General features: G+C 30.4%; 1 long non-coding RNA gene across 4 annotated transcripts in view; it reads right to left on the bottom strand.

The window, feature by feature from the left end:
• Positions 1-315: 315 nt before the first annotated feature.
• LOC145054263 (uncharacterized) overlaps positions 316-20824 on the bottom strand; it is a 47517-nt gene continuing 27008 nt past the window's right edge. Inside the window, exons 8-13 of one of the 4 annotated variants that reach the window (XR_013684739.1) lie at positions 18078-18278; positions 17769-17990; positions 17557-17591; positions 17017-17151; positions 16828-16915; positions 316-654 (exon numbers count right to left, since the gene is read on the bottom strand). This is a non-coding gene — a long non-coding RNA (uncharacterized LOC145054263). The other 3 variants (XR_013684738.1, XR_013684740.1, XR_013684737.1) reach the window with 3 other exon arrangements.

Here is a 20824-nt window from a genome sequence, read left to right on the forward strand (position 1 = left end):
ACAAGAAACTTTATTTTATGTTTTTATACAAATTATAAAAAAGTTTCTATATATCCTATGTTAGTGCATTCTTTCCACAAACTTATTGCAATATCATCATCATTAATGTTCACAGGATTCACATTCGTTAGTAACCTACCAAAATAATGTTGAAAATATATTACTTACAGTTCATTTTTTAGAATTAGTAGCAGATATGGTTCTTTGTCTTTCTTTCTGCAGTTAATCAGCTTAGTGAAGACACATACAAAATATGATCTAATGCATTACATGTTGATGGTGATGATATTTGCATGTTGCAGTTACAAAACATTCCTTCAGTCACCTGTCATTTTTTATTCCCCAATACTATTGTCAGAAATAATCGAGAAAAGTCGTTCAGATCTTACAGTATGTTACACTTCCATCCACATATCAACATAAACAAGAAACTTTATGTTTATGTTTTTATACAAATTACAAAAAAGTTTCTATGTATGTTATACAGAACAAAACTTTTACCATAAGGGCTTCCATAAGTGAATACATCTTCTCAGACTGTTGGTAACAGGTTAACTGTCCAAACTGCAAAACTTCAACTTTTAAACAAGGCAAAAATTGGTTTTGTTCGTTAGATGGCATACTCAGCTCTCCAACTAGCACGTAAGTGTACTTCTGTAGAAAATGTTATTTAAAAAAAAAAATCAAATTTAGCATAAATTTAGTGATACATACGTGTAGGTACAAACTAATTTCAATAATTACGGATGAAAGCCATTCCATGACTGTTGTATTAGAGGATGACGCAGACCATAGAAAAGAACTTCCACCAATTGCCATTATATAACAAGGCATACAAAAAAAAAAATGAAAATGCGTAAGACAAATACATCAACAGACAACAACATTCGCTTCATTATTACAGATATTGAAAAATTTACTTCTGAAGAAGTATCATTCATAACAACACCGCCTCCTCACCATGCAACGTCTTCAAAAAAATACCGAGAAGGAGTATAATGTCATCTCCCAACAAAGTAGATTGAATGTTAGAAGATCACTACCCTTTGAAAACCAAGGTAAAAGTTAATATCTGCTATATACATATACGAAAAAAATAAAGTTGTTGACTATGGTAACTTATAAATGCAGAGACAACAAATACTAAACAAAAGGCTGCACGTAAGACATTATCGAAGCTACTTCGTTGTATGTTTATCGTAACATCATCACCAATGTTATGTAATACATTAAAAGTACGTAAAACAACCGTTTGCCTTTCCTGTTTTGTAGAAAGCGACACATACTCTACTCTATGTAAAAAAGACCCATTTGACTACAATCGTACAACAAATGAATGCCTTCTTAAAAAAAAATAACATTTGTTGTTTACAATAATAGTCTAACATGATTAGCACTACTTTTGCATTATAGTATCAAAATACTGATAATTAAATGACAACTAAAATATTTCGTGCTATATGATCATGATACCACTTATCTAAAATACAATGTTATAATTAAATCAGGTGATTAGCTAAAACACAATAATATAATTAAATGCTGATATATATACAATATTAAAATAGGGTACCAATTGTTTACTCCACAAATTATAAACAAAAATAAAAAACAAACTTCATTTTTTTATATTATTATTAAAAAAAAGGTTTTAATCCTTGTTGTAAGATCATAATTAAATAAATATGTAGACGATTAACAAAACACTACGTTAGGTACACCAACAAGACTCATTTTGGTTTAACAATTACGAAAATCCAATGGACTCATAAACAATTTATAGATCATAATTAAATAAATATGTAGACGATTAACAAAAATGAAGAACATTGTAATAAATAAAACTTGCCACCATTTAAAACATATTGACACCAAAACATAGTAATATTATAAACATACACATGTAACTCTACTATCATGTCATCGACTAGAACCTACTATAGCTTCCATTAGGAAGAGATACCATTATAAGCCACATCACATCGACAATTACTTTCTGGAAGGTGGATAAACAGACCTATGAAAAGAAAAACCTCACACATGGACGTCTATAACAATACATAAAATTATTTGTATGCGTAAACTTACAATAATTTGCGTACATAAAATGTCGTTCTCCAAAAAACAATAATACACACCACATAGCATAAACGTATCCTACAAATCAAAATAAATAACACAAATTTCAACAAAAGTATGACGATTATCATTGATTTCCTTAGAGAAATTGGAGATCTACTTGAAGCAGATCAATCAAAGTTAGAAGAAAGCTTCACTCTTGATAAAGATGTCCACCTATACATGGAAAATCACGCAGATGATCCTGACGTTCAAACACTACAGAGCATATTTGAAAAGGCAAAAATAGAAGACCTATCCATGCAGGACAACGTTTCTTTTATGCTCGGATCCATCCATAAAAGAATCGGCAAATATAAACGCGCAATGAAGGACACATCCACTAACTGAAAATTCATCTCGAATCCACCTCTGAGGTAGTTGTGTCGTTGCTCTTGTAATCCTTCCAACGTCTATAACTAAATAAAGGAGACGATGTATGTAAAAAGCAGTTATGTACCAAGTCATGTAATCCTTTGTATGATTATAAATAAATAAATAGATAGATAGATAAACACTTAATGTAACTGTCATTCACAATAAACAAATTATAATATAATCCTAACAAATAACCCAAAAAAACATCAAGGGTTAATGCATGAAATCTTATGTACATAAATAAATTAACAAATGAATATAAACACCGGAATCCCCCCCCCCCCCATCCAATAACCCCTTATCCCCATAAAATATATTATCTCACAATAAATACCCTACGTTACTGACGATACTGACTTTACCATTAATCCACATTTAATAAATTCATGACAACATACTTCCAACTATACATTAACAACAAGCACTAAAAAAAATCTGTTAGTGTAACACGTCACAGTTTCAGAACATCGCAACTCAATAAACATGCATACATCTGTACACCACGTGTTCCCTAACATTAGCTTTGGTACCGGTTTCGTGCAAAAAAATTATTCCACGACCACTATAAATACCACCTTTAACAACAAACATAAACATACCCCATACAACATTTTCACAAAACAACCATCAAATACATCATGAAAGGTAGCGATGTTGGAGACATGGTTGACACAATCCTCCGCCATAAGATACAAACAAGAAACATCATCCGGTCACTAAAACGAAAACTTAGAGCAGATCGTGCTATGAAAAAAAACTCTAGCAAAAACAATATCTAAAAAGCCACACTTCCTCGACTAAGCTATCTCAACAGAAATCCTCAACAGCGAAGATGTATTTAACACCAAAGCAACATACATGATTGTAGCACTGGAGGAAGAAATGAATGAAACTATTACGATACTAAACAAAGTTCCAAACAACCTTCTCGTCAAGTAAATATCTAGTTTCAGTTATTATCTTGTGACATAATGATTGTGTGTTTGCATATCTGTTTATTTTGTTATATTTTTGTTTGATGCTTCAAATTTGTCTAAATTTGTACTTCAGTCCCACCGACTTCTATGTACAATTCAAATAACATCTTAACATATATGTCACCCTGTAAACTCGTTCACTACATTATGTGTATTTTAATTTACTTATATTAAAACGTTTGTTTAATATATACACATAAAAAATTTCAAAAAAAAAATCATACGTAATAAAGGAAAGTTAATCTTCCATACAAATATCTGAAACGACGGCTATAGGTTACATTTATTGCAAATAACCAATCATACACCGTCAACGTCTCGGAAACTAACACCTACATTAGCTATCCACTAACCTTATTAAAGATCGAAGTCTATACATAAAAAGCGAGCAGCTCTTCCAACATTGTCATACCACTACCATCGACACCACAAATAGGCCTCCAAAGGAAAATGAAGCCACAACAAATGGAAACCATCCTTACTACTCTCATCGCCCACCAACAATTAGAGAAACTGTCATTGACCAACATGGAAGAAGAAGCCTGGGAACATCTAAATTACAAAAAAAAAAAACTCCTAACATGGACCCCCAACCGCCGTACAACTACCTAAAGAGGCAGAAAATCGTATTGGAGAGCAACTATGAGACCGCTAAACTGATCAAGACCATGCACGCCATGCAAAAGAAATACGACCAGCCTATCGAAAGTTTTAAAAAAGAAATCAAAAACTTCCCTGATGACAACCATCCTTGCATCTAATATGTTTCTATGCTTATTGTCATCTTTAGCTGCCTTCAAGTATGTTGGCTTTCCAAATATAATGTAGTATTTGGTATGTAACATCTATGTTATATGTAATATCCTTTTGCAACAACTATAGTATGGTTTCTTATTTACTACACCTTTAGGTAACAAAAAAAAAAAATGAAACCCGACGCCAAAGGCGTAGCTAATTTCATCTAGTTTGTATGGAAGATTAACTTTCCTTTATTACATATGATTTTATTTTGAAATTTTTTATGTGCATATATTGAACAAACGTTTCAATATAAGTAAATTAAAATACATATATAATGTAGTCAATGTGTTAAGTAAATTAAAATACATATATAATGTAGTTAATGTGTTGACAAGGAAACATATATGTTAAGATGTTATTTGAGTTGTACATAGAAGTCGGTGAGACTGAAATACAAATTTTGACAAATTTGAAGCATCAAACAAAAAGATAACAAAACAAACAGATATGCAAACACACAATCTTTATGTCATATGATAATAACTAAGACAATATACTTACTTGATAGGAAGGTTGTCTGGAACTTTGTTTAGTATCGTAATAGTTTTTCATTCATTTCTTACTTCGGTGCTACAATCATGTTTAGTGACCGGATGATGTTTCTTGTTTGTATCTTATGGCGGAGGATTGTATTAACCATGTCTCAAACATCGCTACCTTTCATGATGTATTTGATGGTTGTTTTGTGAAAATGTTGTATGGGGTATGTTTATGTTGTTAAAGGTGGTATTCATAATGGTCGTGGAATAATTTTTTTGCACGAAACCGGCACCAAAGCTGATGTTAGGGAACACGTTGTGTACAGATGTATGCATGTTTATTGTGTGGTGATGTTCTGAAACTTTGATGTGTTACAGTAACAGATTTTTTTGAGTGTTTGTCGTTAATGCATAGTTGGAAGTAAGTTGTCATGAACTTATTAAACGTAGATTAATGGTAAAGTCGGAAATTGTCAGTAACGTAGGGTATTTATTGGGGGGGGGGGGGGGGGGTCCTATGTTTATATTCATTTGTTTATTTATTTATGTACATAAGCATTAACCCTTGATTGTTTTTTGGGTTATCTGTTACGATTATATTATAATTTGTTTGTTGTGAATGACAGTTACATTAAATGTTCATCATTTTATTTATTTAATTATTTATTTATTTATAACCATACAAAGGATTACATGACTTGGTACATAACTGTTTTTTACATACGTCTCCTTTATTTAATTATAGACGTTGGAAGGATTACACGAGTGACGGCACAACTACCTCATAGGTGGATCCAAGATTAATTTTCAGTTTGTGGATGTGTCCTTCATTGCGCGTTTATATTTGCCGATTCTTTTATGGATGGATTCAAGCATAAAAGAAATGTTGTCCTGCATGGATAGGTCTTCTATTTTTGCCTTTTCAAATATGTTCTGTAGTGTTTGAACGTTAGGATTATCTGCGTGATTTTCCATGTACAGGTGGACAACTTTATCAAGGGTGAAACTTTCTTCTAACTTTGATTAACCTACTTCAAATAGATCTCCAATTTCTCTAAGGAAATCAATGATAATCATCAGGCTTTTGTTGAAATCTGTGTTATTTATTTTGATTTGTAGGATACGTTTATGTCATGTGGTGTGTATTTTGGTTTGGAGAACGACATTTTATGTACGCAAATTAATGTAAGTTTACGCATACAAATAATTTTGTGTATCGTTGTAGACATCCATGTGTGAGGTTTTTCTTTTCATACGTCTATTTATTCACCTTCCAGAAAGTAATTGTCGATGTGATGTGGCTTATAATGGTATCTCTTACTAATGGAAGCTATAGTAGGTTCTAGTCGACGACATGACAGTAGAGTTACATGTGTATGTTAATAGTATTACTAAGTTCTGGTGTCAATATTTTTTAAATAGTGACAATTTTTATTTACTACAATGTTCTTCGTTTTAATTAATCGTCTACATATTTATTTAATTATGATCTATAAACTGTTTACGAGTCCATTGGATTTTTGTAATTGTAAAACCAAAATAAGTTTTGTCGGTATACCTAACATAGTGTTTTCCAAAAAAAAAAAAAAAACGGAAAAAAAAGCTCTCATATTGTTATGTAGTTGTATAGAAATTTATTTAATTACTATCTTAATTTTGTTGCAAGTATATTCTATATAAAAAAACAGTTCGTTTTTTTATTTTTGTTTATAATTTTTAGAGTAAACAATTGGTAACCTATTTTAATATATATATATATATATATATATATATATATATATATATATATATATATATATATATATATATATATATATATATATATATAGGAATGAGTTCTATGGAAAACAAATAACTAGGGCAACATCTATCGGAACCAATAATCAAATGACACGTGTCCATTTCTTTCTTCACAAGTAATGTATTGTGGAAGTTATTGTGGAAATGATGTGTTTTCATGTTTTCATTGGTTCAAATATGTGTTGCCCTAATCATTCATTTTCCATATAACTCATATATATATATATATATATATATATATATATATATATATATATATATATATATATATATATAGAGAGAGAGAGAGAGAGAGATAGTTAGGTTCAAATGTTTTCTACAATTATTGTGTGCATGTATGCACCAATCACAAATTAGCAAAATATTAAATCATTTTTTAAATCAATAAGGGTAATTTGGTAAATGGCTTATAAAATCAATTAATTGAATTTAATATACAATCCTATAAACTTGGTAACTTTGTTTGATTTTGAACCTATATTTATGTTAATATATTTATTCAAATCTACGTCTTTGATTTCCATTTAAATTTGTGAAATCAGTTTTAAAACCTATAAACCATCGACGCCTTTCAGTATCTCGCCGCTACCTCTTATTCTTCCTCCCCCTCTACTGTCGGCTCGATCAACCATCGACGTGGGTCTGTTAATGTTTATCAGACAAAAAAATGGAAGAAGAAGGTTGTTCTTCGAATACTCTATTTACCGGTGCCGAGGCTGTGATGTTGTTCTTCGAGGTAATTTTGCAATCTTTTACCCTAATTCATATAAATTAAATTACTTTATCTTCATGTTTTGTAACGTGCTTATATATGAATTTTGACTTTTGATGGTCAAATCATTAGCTTTCTATGTTTTAACTACAAAATGTGTAAGAGCTGTGTCGATTATTGAAAGAAACTTGTTAGTTACATTAATTTTATAGAAACGAATTCATATATTGCTATTACAGTTATATGAAACAGATTAATTTGGAATGAGAATTATAGAAAAACAATTGAAAGCCTCATAATTAAAGCTATATGATGGTATGCGTATTATAGAACAACGATTGAAATCATAGTAATTAAATATGAGTATTAAATTATTGTTATATTCTTGATTTAATGATTGTTTTGTTCCTTTATCTATTAATATAAATATTGTTGATTATGGTATTGTTGATATTGCTATGTTTTGGATGACGATTCAAACAATACTTTTTGAAGATATCATTACTATGTCTACTTTTGATTCTTTAATTCTATATTACATTCTTTAATTATGTTATAGTCTTTGTTGATCACACCTAGCACCCAAATTATTATTCTAACTTCATTAATTGTTTTAGATGAATTTTGGCTTGTTTGATGATAATGTCTAACAAGTGTTTGTTGAAATGCCTAAAAGAGAATCTAAAGAATTTAACCTTGTGGTATGCATTCTGTCAGAATTATTAGCAACATATGTTTTATGTAATTGTTTAAAAAGGTAATTAATTTGGAATCTAAAATTATATTAGCAGTAAATACGATACTTTTGAATGTATTGTATGTATTCTATTAGAATGTATTCTGCCAGAATAAAATCTATGTATTCTGCCAGAATGTATTTTTATGTATTCTATCATATTCTATATATTCTACCAGAATATATAAAGTGTTAGTTAATTGCAAGTAACATGTTTTTAACCATTATTAGTTTTTGTTGTATTTGTGATAGGAATGTATGGAAGAATGCGTTGAAGACCTAATAGGAATAACTTGAAGATTGAATAAAGTTTGATCATACTCACAATTTAAGAATGTTGTTATTTTTTAAGAATTTTATTCATTTTTGTTGATATTCTATTAGAATATGTATAATTATATTAAAATGTATAAGTTCGGATGTATGAATTTGTATTTAATTTCAGATGTATAATAGTATATTAGAATGTTGTTATTTTTCAACCTCGGATTCAAGAATTTTGTTATTCTTCAATAATATTCTAATAGAATAAAATTCAGAAAAACATCATTCTAACAAAAAAATATTCTGACAGAATAAAATCAGTTATGTTTACAAATTACGTTAGAATTGAAATTGAATTAATTAAAAAAAAATCAGATTTTTTAAAATTAGGAGAATTAATTATCCCTAAAAATCCGAAAATTTCTTTTTATAAATGTAGTTAATTGTCCAGAGGGTTTTCTAAAATTTGTGTGATTATATGATACATGTTAGCCCATTGTAATATCATACACTCTCAAATAATGTCCATTGATTAATTTCATCCGTTGGTCCAGATATGTGCATTCTGACACACAATAGTTAGTAAAAACAAAATAACCTAACTATATATATATATATATATATATATATATATGAGAAATTAAATATCCTCCTACTTTCTGTTCCTAATTTTCTTCCTACCTATTTAAGATGATGACAAGTGTACAAATTTAACATCAAATTCAAATTTAAATTAAATTAAATAACACTTGTCACCATCTAAAATAGGTAGGAAGATATTAAGCAGAAAAAGTAAGAGTATATATATATATATATATATATATATATATATATATATATATATATATATATATATATATATATATATCAACATTTAGTTATATTATTGTGTTTTAGCTAATTACCTCATTTAATTATATTATTGGACATCTTAATGGTATAACACCAAATCGTCACTCATTTTCTTCCATCCTATATACCACAAACACATAGGATCGTTAACATCACATAGAAGAAGCAAATAATAGAACAAAGAGCGCAACTGAGACGACGTTGTCAATTCAGAAGCCTGAATAATAAAAGCATCCATATATTCACTGTCATCCCCTATTAGACCTAGCGCGTCACAGGCACCACGGAAATGAGGATATACAGTGTCGGAAATGGTACGCAATTCTTCATAAGATTTACAACCTTTTTGATGAGAAAGTAACATCCTTGGGTAAAATAATTCCCCAGCAAATGGATGCAAAAATATAATTTTGCCTAATGCATGGGAAGTGGAACGTTTTCTTCTTTTCCAAGCTTTTACCTCTTTGTCCCACCAATATCCAGTAGGGTAGGAAGTATACGTAAGACCATGACCAAACACATCCTACTTATTATTGTCAAACCAACTTAGTAACACATCCTACTTATTATTGTCAAACCAACCTAGTAACAACAGAGTACTACCAAAAGTGGGATGTTCAACAACCTGCTTAATATGAGTGTTCTCTTTGAAGAAGATAGACTGCATATTTGGCAAATGTACACGAAGTATCACAACAGGTAGATCTCACTCATGAACAGGGTAATCAAATGTATAGGTAGTATCACAACAGGTGGATCTCGCTCATGAATAGGGTAATCAAGTATACGCCACGCAGCCTCATGAGGAACACAGGACGACCATCGATGTAATATTTTATCTCATCAACTACAACACCTTCCACATAAGTAAAGGCTTCAGAAAGTTGCACATCCTTCTGAATAACAAATCTAACACATTCCATTCCCTTTGACATATATTTGAATAAATACTTAATCATCATGTTCCACCCACAACACTCAACATCGATATGTGCGTTGAAACGACTACCCAACCTTTTGTTATACGGGACTATGTACCTGTTATCTATTTGCACACCATTTTGTAACGTATGAAACGCAACTATATCTCTTATATAATGAGCATAACCATCCTTGTCAAAAACTATAGCAGTACGAAAGGGTTTTGGGTTTACATTTACCATCATTCATACATGGAGCCTTAGTATTGACCAAACCACATGGTCTATGTATAATTCAGCGGTAATATAAGCATCAATGGCATACAGGTCCTTTATCTTATGAGAATCTACTATCCATATCAATACATGACAATGTGGTAAACTCCTTTTTTGGAACTGAATGGTATATAAATTTGCAACAAACCCAAAAGAAAAAAAAAATTAAGAAACCTAAGAAACGTATGATCAAATAAATATAAAAAAAATTACTTAAAGTTTTTTAATTTGCAGAGACAGCAACTTACATGCTGATGTTGGGCCAAAAATTTTATAACACTTCAAGTATGCAATAAAGGCGTCAAACTTTCATCCGGAAACCACGTGAAATTATATCAACCCTACTGCGCACATTACATGTAAAGATTATAAAATATTGTGGATTCTCATACTCGCGACAAATAAAAAGAGCATCATGATAGTGGTTGTACATATATCGTGGACCACCAACAAAAGATGGAGACAAAAGTACACGCTTACTAATACATCGACTTTCAGTATCACTCTGTGATATGGCATCGTAAATACCACTAACATACGCTGATCTAAATTGATTTTGATTATGTTCATAAAAATCAAGACGCGAAAGTTCGAAACCAACATACGCATCAACTAAATATTGCTGGAACAATCTACATGAATTCAAGAGAAAAGAGTATACACCATTTCTTGTGTGTATGTGGTAACTGTAATACATGTTAATAGTGAGATTCCTAGCCTTCGAACCAATTTCATTTATTAGCTTCAAACGCGGAGACCAACCGTCCTCACCATAAGGGGAACAAAATAGGATACTACAAGGGCATGTAGCTAGGATGAAGTTTACTGACCTTACGTGGACTTCCAGTTTTGGAATGTACAATTATATCATACGTACTACCAACTGCATCTTCACTAACAACGATACAACCCAAAGTACTAGGCGCGCTGGAGGACCATATAGACGGTCAGGAATATCATTAAAAAGACAAACTGCATACTCAGGTAAGTTCCTTTCACCAAATCATTTGCAGTTTTAAAAGTCCTAACGCATTCATTATGAGCTGTAAAATATCCATAAAAGATTTAACTATTGTTGGATCAAAAGAGTGGCTATCAGTATTTCGCAAGGCAGAAAGCGTATTATGCAACTCATTATCTGTGTCAGCCATATACAACTGCAAGAACTTTGGCCCTGATACAAATCATAATATGGTCATTAGAAGGGCAAATGAACCAAAGCTGCCACATGCATAATCTAGAAGAAGTAAAAGGCTAAATCAAGAATATGGCTAAAATCTGTTATGAAGAGAGATAGAGTAATAAATAGGGAACATGATTTCATTTGTTAGTCGTCTAGACTTTTGATATTTTGATACAGTTTGTATTCGCTTTAAGCCTTGTGGCTGTGAGAGAGGGGTTACCCCTAGAACAATCAATCGATTGTGTTTATCTTCTAAGTGTTATAACATCTTCTTCCTTATCATTCTTCTTTGTTCGGTCCCGACAGGTCGGACCAATGATGAAGAACAGAAATTATGATTGTAATGAAAGTAATTGAGCACAGAAGAATGATAAGGAAGAAGATGTATAACACTTAGAAGATAAACACAATCGATTGATTGTTCCATGGGTAACCCCTCTCTCACAGCCACAAGGCTTAGAGCCAATACAAACTGTATCAAAATATCAAAAGTCTAGACGACTAATAAATGAAATCATCCTCTCTCTCTCTCTAATAGATTTTAGCCATATTCCAGATTTACATTTTTACTTCTTCTAGATTATGCCTGTAGCAGCTTTGGTTCATTTGCCCTTTTAATGACAAGCACCTGAACCGAGACCTAAAGCTGAACCGCTGAAGGAACCTCTTTCTGTTGTTAAAGCAAGTACGCTACCGCCCTTTCCTCTATCAACTAACATCGGAAACGTGGAAAGAGCTCAGTCTTCTAGCATAGCGGAGTGAGATATATCGAAGAATGAACTTAGCCTACCATATTATGATCTGTATCAACCCCTTTTTGTCAACCACACCAAAAACACCTATCCAATGACAAACCTGACCGGATACTTTGAATACATACGGACCAACCGTCTTATTAATATCCTCATCTACCTTACCTCCGAACGATATCATACTGAACATATTATTATAACCCCTTATGTTCTTCATGAAAGGGGGAAAATCATATTTAGGAAGTAACAATTCAGGAGGCAGTAGCGGATATAGCAATACAACAGAACTAGACCTACAACAACGCATAAAGGCAGGGGAATCTGGCCGCGATAGATACAAAACCCTCTCATCAAACTAAAAAAAAAGCACCACATGATTTACAAATATAACTGCAATCACCAATATCATCATAAGAAGGCAAAGGCGAACAACTGTTAGAAAGGGATGAAGATAATCGTTTTTCAAGAGAAGTGAAGCTAAATGAGGAGAGAAATGACGTTTGAATCCCGACATGAGATTGTAACTACGTTAAATTAACAAGCAGTACACAATATACTTAGAAAAGAAACAAAGACATGGACAGAGAATAAAAATATAGAAGCGGAAGAAGAAGGAAAAGTAAAGAAGAAAGGAGGATACAAGGAAAAACAAAGGAAATTGTATTAGACGAGGAGGCCGGCAAGGTGGCAACAAAAACAGATAAGAAGGAAAAGAATAACGAGAAGTATTGGGGCGTTTGAATGAGAAGATCTTCGGTGGCAAAAGAGAAAAGAGAAAAAAATACACTACAACTAAGGTTTTTAGGAATTTATTTATAGTATATACTAATATCTGAAACAACGGCTATAAGTTACATCTATTGCAAATAACCAATCATACACCGTCAACATCTCGGAAAGTAACACCTACATTAACTACCATTCACACCACAAATACCCCTCCAAAGGAAAATGAAGCCACAACAAATGGAAACCATCCTGACTACTCTCATCGCCCACCAACAATCAGAGAAACTGTCAATTGACCAACATGGAAGAAGCATAGGAACATCAAAACTATAAATAAATAAATAAATCCTGGAGCACGTGGACCCCCAACCGCCGTACAACAACTACCTAAAGATGCAGAGAGCAACTATGAGACCAATAAACTGATCAAGACCATGCACGGCATGCAAAAGATATACAACCAGCTTATAGAAAGTCTCAAAAAACAAATTAAAAACCTCCCCGACGACAACCATCCTTACGTCTAATATGTTTCTATGTTTATTGTCATCTTTTGCTGCCTTCAAGTATGTTAGCTTTCCAAATATAATGTGGTATTTGGTATGTAACTCCTATGTTATATGTAATATCCTTTTGCAACAACTATAGTATGGTTTCTTATTTACTACACCTTCAAATAAAAATAAAAATAAATAAATAAATAAAAACGACGCTAAAGGCGCAATTAATTTCATCTAGTTGGTATGATTTTACAAATGAAAATGTGCTTTTAGAAAGAGAACTCAAAGTACAATGCTATGAGTGGTAAATATTTTAGAGTAGATGCCTAGATAAGTATAAATATGTGAAGAAACTTTAACAAAATGTCTTGATAAAAGAATATTTAAAGGAAAAACTGTTATAAACAAACAAAAAAACTAAAAATTGGGATGTTTTTCAAAGGGAATTGTGCTTTAAATAAGAAAACTAAAAGTACAATGCTAAATTTGGTTGGTAAAATTTTTAAAGTAAAACATGTAAAGATTTTTTAATATAATGTGTTGGTAAAAAAATATTTTAAAGTAAGAATGTTGTAATAGAAAAACAAAATCTTAAAAAAATGCAATGCTTTAATTGGGATGATTTTTCAAATGGAAGAGTGCTTTTAATAATATAACATAAAGGAAAAATGTTGTAAAAGAAAAAAAAAAAACAAAACAAAAAAAAAAAAAAAAAAAAAAGTAGAAGGCTTAGATATGTAAAAAAATGTAAAGATTTTTTATGAAATGTCTTGATGAAAGAATATTTGAAAGTAAAAATATTGTAACATAAAAAAACTATGTAGTGCAAAGCTTCAATTGGCATGATTTTTCAAAGAGAATTTGCTTTTAATAAGAAATAAGAAAGGTCAATGCTATAATTGGTTAAATTTTCTAAGTAAAATGTTTGATATGTAAAAATTATACTTTTTTTAATTAAATGTCCTAAAAAAGAATATTTGAAAGTAAAAATGTCATAATAGACAAAAAAAAAATTAAAAAGTGCAATCCTTTAATTAGGAAGATTAAAAATGCTTTTAATAAGAAAACTGGAAGTACAATGCTATAATTGGGAGATTTTTCAAAGTGAAATGCCTGGAAAATGAAAAAAGTGAAAAGATTTTTATGAATAATGTCTTGATTAAAGAATATTTGAACGTAAGAATTTTGTAATAGTAAAAAAAGCATATAAAAAAATGCAATGTTTTAAATGGGATGATTTTTCAAACTCGAAAATGCAAAAAATGAAAAGATTTTTATGAATAATGTCTTTGATTAAAGAATATTTGAATGTAAAAATTTTGTAATAGTAAAAAAAGCATAAAAAAAATGCAATGTTTTAAATGGGATGATTTTTCAAAAGAAATGTGTTTTTAATAGGAAAATTGAATGTACAATTCTATAATTGGTAAAAGTTTCAAAGTAAAACGCCTAGATAAAATGTAAAGATTTTTGTAAAACATGTCTTGATAAAAGAATATTTGAATGTAAAAATGTAACCATGTTGTAAAAAAAATTGCAATGCTTTAATTGAGATGAATTTTTAAAAGAAATGTGCTTTTAATAATGAATTTTAAAGTACAATGCTCTAAGAAAAGGCATAGATAAGTAAAAAATGTGAAGATTTTTGTAAAAAGATGTCTTTATAAAAGAATATTTGAAAGTGAAAATGTGGTAATAGTAAAAAAAAATGCAATGCTTTAATTGGGATAGTTTTTCATAACAACCGTGTTTTTAATATGAAAATTGAAAGTATAATGCTCTAATTGGTAAATTATTCAAAGGAAAATCCATAGATAAGTAAAAAATGTAAAGATTTCTGTAAAAAGATGTCTTTATAAAAGAATATTTGAAAGTGAAAATGTGGTAATAATAAAAAAAGTGCAATGCTTTAACTGGGATAGTTTTTCAAAACAAACGTGTTTTTAATAAGAAAACTTAAAGTACAATGCTCTAATTGGTAAATTTTTCAAAGTAAAATGCCTAGATAAGTAAAAAAACGTAACAAAAAATTATATATAATGTCATGATAAAAGAATATTTTAAAACCAAAAGGTTGCAATAGTAAAAACAAAAATAAATAAATAAATAAATAATAAAAAAATAAAAACAAACTAAAAGTATGTAATGTTTTAATTGAGATGATTTTTCAAAAGAAATTTGCTTTTAACAAGAAAAATTGAAATTACAATTCTATAATTGGTAAATTTTTCAAAGTAAAATACCTAGATAAGTAAAATATGTAAAAATTTTGGTAAAAGATTTCTTGATAAAAGAATATTTGAATGTAAAAATATTGTAATAGTAAAACAAAACTAAAAAAATGCAATGCTTTAATTGAGATGATTTTTCAAAAAAAACAAATGTGCTTTTAATAAAACAACTTAAAGTAAAATGCTATAATTGGTAAATTTTTCAAAGTAAAATGCCTAGATAATTAAAAATGAGATATTTTTGTACAAAATATATATTGACAAAAGAATATGTGAAACTATAATGTTTGAATAGTAAAAAAACTAAAAAAAATGTAATGCTTTAATTGGAATGATATTTGTAAAAATGTCTATAAAAAAGACTATTTGAATGTAAAACTGTTGTAATACAGAGAAAAAAAAACTAAAAATGTGCAATCTCTTTAAATGGGATGAATTTTCAAAAGAAATGTGCTTTTAATAAGAAAATTGAAAGTAGAATGCCATAATTGATAAATTTTAAAAGTAAAATGACTAGATAAGTAAAAAAAATATAATGATTTTTGTAAAAAAATGTCTTGATAAAAGAATATTTGAAAGTAAAAATGTTGTAATAGTAGAAAAAACTAAAAAAAATGCAAAGCTTTTAACTGGTATGATTTTTCAAAAAAAAATGCTCTTTTAATAAGTATACTAAAAGTACAATGCAAAAATTGGTAAATTTTTCAAAGAAAATGCCTAGATAATTAAAAAAAAGTAAAGATTTTTGAAAAAAAATGTATTGATAAAAGAATATTTTAAATTAAAAATGTTGCAATAGTAAAAAAAATACTAAAAAAATGCAGTGCTTTTAATTGGGATGATTTTTCAAAAGAAATGTGTTTTAATAAAAAAGATGAAAAGATAATGCTATAATTGATAAATTCTCAAAGTAAAATGCCTTGATAAGTAAAAAAAATGTAAAGATTTTTGTAGAAAATTTCTTGATAAAAAAATATTTGAAAGTAAAAATGTTGTAATACGAAAAAAAAAATGCAATGCTTGAGTTGGAATGCTGATGAATGTAAGCTATCATACAAAAACAAGACTTAAGAAGACAAAAGAAAATATAAAGATGTTTAGTAGAAATTAAGAAAATACCTGGAATAAGACCTGAAAGTATTTTGGTATCTCTCAAAAAACTTGGAGCATAAGGAAGATTCAGCATCTCCACTATAACTGACAACAACTAACAACACACAACAAAATACACAGAAAGTTTAGTATCACTCTCTATTCTATCTTACAATGTCAATATTGAGTTTATTCAAGAGGAGAAGCAAAGTCTACCTCCTCACAATCGGTTTCCATGATGCTTATTGCATTTCAAGGCTTTGATTCAATGATATCAATGTAGTATTTTTTTTTTTCTTCTTGTTATATCCCACAAGGATGCTAACAACAGGACAAAGTGTTGTCTCTAATCTGCATTGAAAACAGGAAAATATTAGGGGTGTTTTGGTCTGTTTTTTAAAGAATGGAACCTGTCAATGAAAATAAGAAATTCAGGGAATCAGAACTGCAATCTGTCACATTTATTCTTCAATTTAGGGTTGCAGATAGTAGGGAATGGAGGCTTAAATTAGGGATTGTAGACTTGTAGTGAAGTAGTATAGCCCTATTGGTTTATCTTTTTGAGATTCTAAGTTCAGTATTTATCTACTCAATTATTTCACTTTTTTTACTTTGTCATTCCATTCCAACAAAAATGAAAATTGCAAAGCAATTACGAAGTCCACAATTTGTTTGATTGACATCAAAACTCAAGAATGCAAACAGAAGACCAAAAAGTAAACATAACCAGGTAACAACAAGAACACAAGAGCTTACCATATTTACTCTTCTGGCGACACCAATCCTGCAACCTATGTGAAAAACGAAATCAATAAGTAGAGCAACACGCAGAAAGGATTTAAAAAAAAAAAAAAAAACAGATGATTACGTGGACCATCAAATACGATAACCTCAGAGCTGTAAGCATCTCAACCCTGGTGCTGAATCTGAATGCTAAACAAATAAAAACATTCAACTACATGTCTTACTCTTTGTAAAAACAGATCAACAACCTTGCAAAACTCTTATTTGATTACGAAGGCATTCTTTTGGATTCACTTTGCAATGATTCCAATGTCCACGTGGACCAGCAGATAGTGGGCTAATATGTGGTGAAACTCTCAGAAAATGGAACACCACTGGACGTATCTCAGTACTTTCATCGAACACTTGGCGTGCCAACTTTGAAACTCCACCTCAACATGTAATTTCTTTGTGGAAGGACCAAATTTTCGAATCAAATCAGCAGAAGAAATACAATTTAATAAAATATGAAAGAACTAGACATCATTAGTTACCTGATTCAAGATTAAAAAAAAATCTCCAGAAATACGCACATAAAAACAGTCGTATGCTTCACTTCTTGCTAAAATCTTACAGAAATCACCACCACCGCCCTCTATTCAGATAATAACAACCCTAGTTTACTGCGATGGCTTTCCTTTCCGACGTCGTCGCAGGGATGGAGAATGTGTATAGTGGTGTTGGTGGTCCAGGCCCTGTGTGCAAACAAACTGAGATAATAGAAGAATAAAGGAAAAGATATATATATATATATATATCCGATTTTTGTGTGCATCGATTTATGTTTTTTGTGTGCAGAAGAAAGCAAAGCCCCTGTGGAATAGGTCAAGGCGATGGATAATCTGTATTGAAAAGAGATTTCTTATTGGAAGGAAACGGCGGTGAGACAAGAGGTGGCAAAAAGGGGAAGCACAGCTGGCGGAAGTTCAATGGAATAGACATTATTCAGCTGGAAATAACCCCACACACGGCAAACATGCAAGAAATACTGCCGACCGACTCAAATCCAATGGAAAATCACAAAAACCAATCCGAGAAGCAGAAACAGGAAACCGCCAAAAGAATACCATGGTTACTGTTCATAAGAATCATGACTATTGTTAAAGTACATACTAATCTTAAAGTATTAAATAACTTGAAAATATGGAAACTTTAGTTGAACCGACTTTCCAAATTTTGCATATTATTAACCAGTCAAATTACTCATATGACCGAGTAACTTGCGGGTCTACTTTATTATTATTTTTTTTTATCTAATACTAATATTATCATACGGCCGTTCGAAAATAATAGTTTGAAATGTTTTTTATTTAATAATAACTAGGTGAAACCCATGTATTACATGGGTTTATTTAAAAAAAATTAAATATAAAATTTTAACAATTTGAAAACTTTAAATTTATAAGAAAAATAAGAAATTTTTTGAATTATTAAAATTAATAAGACTTTAATGCATTAGATACATTACATATATAAACCATTTTCTAATAAATACCTTACATATATATTACCTTATATATTAAATGTGGATTTTAATTTAACTGTGTCCAAATGAATGAGAAGATGACATGTGGCAAAGTCATTTTCATTTATTAGGGTAGATTATTAGACAAAATTGCAAAAATGGTCCCTGTGGTATGCATTTTTTTAGGGTTTTAGTCCAAACCCTGATTTTTTTGGCTCCGTGGTCCTTTTGACCATGTTTGCTTGTGATTTTGGTCCCTCATAAAACTGAAAAGACTAAAATGCTCTTTCTAATATCATTTTTATGTTTTTTCATTTTAATTTAAAGGAAAAAGAAAATAGTTAATTAATTTGGCTCTCTCTCTCTCTCTCTCTCACACACACACACACTCTCTCTCTCTCTCTAGTTCTTCAATCTGTTCTTCAATAGTATACCAGACCTAAAATTCAACCGTTCCTTCATAAACCAGTTCTTCATTTTCATTCTTCGATACAATTATGGTAATCAAACCCAGTTACAGCTGCTTTAACTTTAAATCAGACCTCATTTTATACATCTTTCCCTCCCTCTTTCTTCCCCAAACTCAAATACCTAAAATCACTAAACCAACATGAATCTGGTAATCATTTTCAAGATTGAGGAACTTTCAAATACCTAAAATCACAAAACCAACAAGAAGGGATGGGGAAGAAAATGGTACTCACTCTTTCCCTAATTTGATGATTTCTTCTCTCCCAACCACCCTTCTCTCTACTTCGCTATTCTCTCATATCTCGACAGCAAACAACCCATCACATTCCATCTACTTCTGTTACGGGATATTCTATCACCAGAAAGAGATCACGAAGATGATGATATGCCTTATTCCTCCTTGTCACTCTGATCTGCAAATGGGGTCACAAACAAGCAAGAACAAGGGACGAAGATAGTGATAATCGGTAGCTGATGATGGTCTCGTTAGGAACTAATAATGAAGATGATGGGAATCTGGGTTATCTTGTACATATTACAATGGCTAAAGCACAAACATCATAAACTTGTGCCCATTAACTATGTGTGTGTAACTTTGAATATTCAAAGTGTTGTTGTAAAGCTTTCATATACGAAACAGGTTCTATGATTGAGATAATGGTTGGTAAGCATCGCTTAGAATATTAAGTTCAAGATATGGGCTAATTTTGGTGTTTAGTATTGTGTGAGGTTTGAAGAACATCATCTGAGTTTCCAATAAACAAGAAAGGGAAGAGTGAAAGTTGGAGTCTGAACCTTGATCGATGAGAGAGAGAGAGAGAGAGAGAGAGCTCTTATCTTTTAAATATTAAAGTAATTAAACAAGTATTAAATTTAAAAATAAAATGAAAGAAAAATAGAAAATAAATACACTAAGGGTATTATAGTCATTTTAATTTTCGGAGGGACCAAATACGCAACGGAACTAGCTCAAAAGGACCATCAATCCAAAAAAGTCGGGGTTTGGACCAAAACCCCAAAAAAATGCATACCATAGGGACCATTTTTGCAATTTTGTCTAATTATTAATTTTTTAACTATAGTTCTTTTTTTGAAAAAACTATAAAAATGATTCTATTTTTTTTTTTTTTGCTAAGGTCCAAAATAGTTTCATATTGCAAAAATTGTCTTTATTTGAGGGTTTTTCATTAGGGATATATCCCTAATTATAACAAACGCTAAAATGTCTCCGAAATACCCGAAATATTGTTAAGGGCCATTTTCTAGTCGGTTGAGGGGTCTGGATATGTTGAAGGCCCTGAGAGG

Source organism: Lactuca serriola, chromosome 5 (assembly GCF_051521515.1).
Source record: "Lactuca serriola cultivar US96UC23 chromosome 5, Lser_US96UC23_V15, whole genome shotgun sequence".
Classification (NCBI taxonomy): domain Eukaryota; kingdom Viridiplantae; phylum Streptophyta; class Magnoliopsida; order Asterales; family Asteraceae; genus Lactuca; species Lactuca serriola.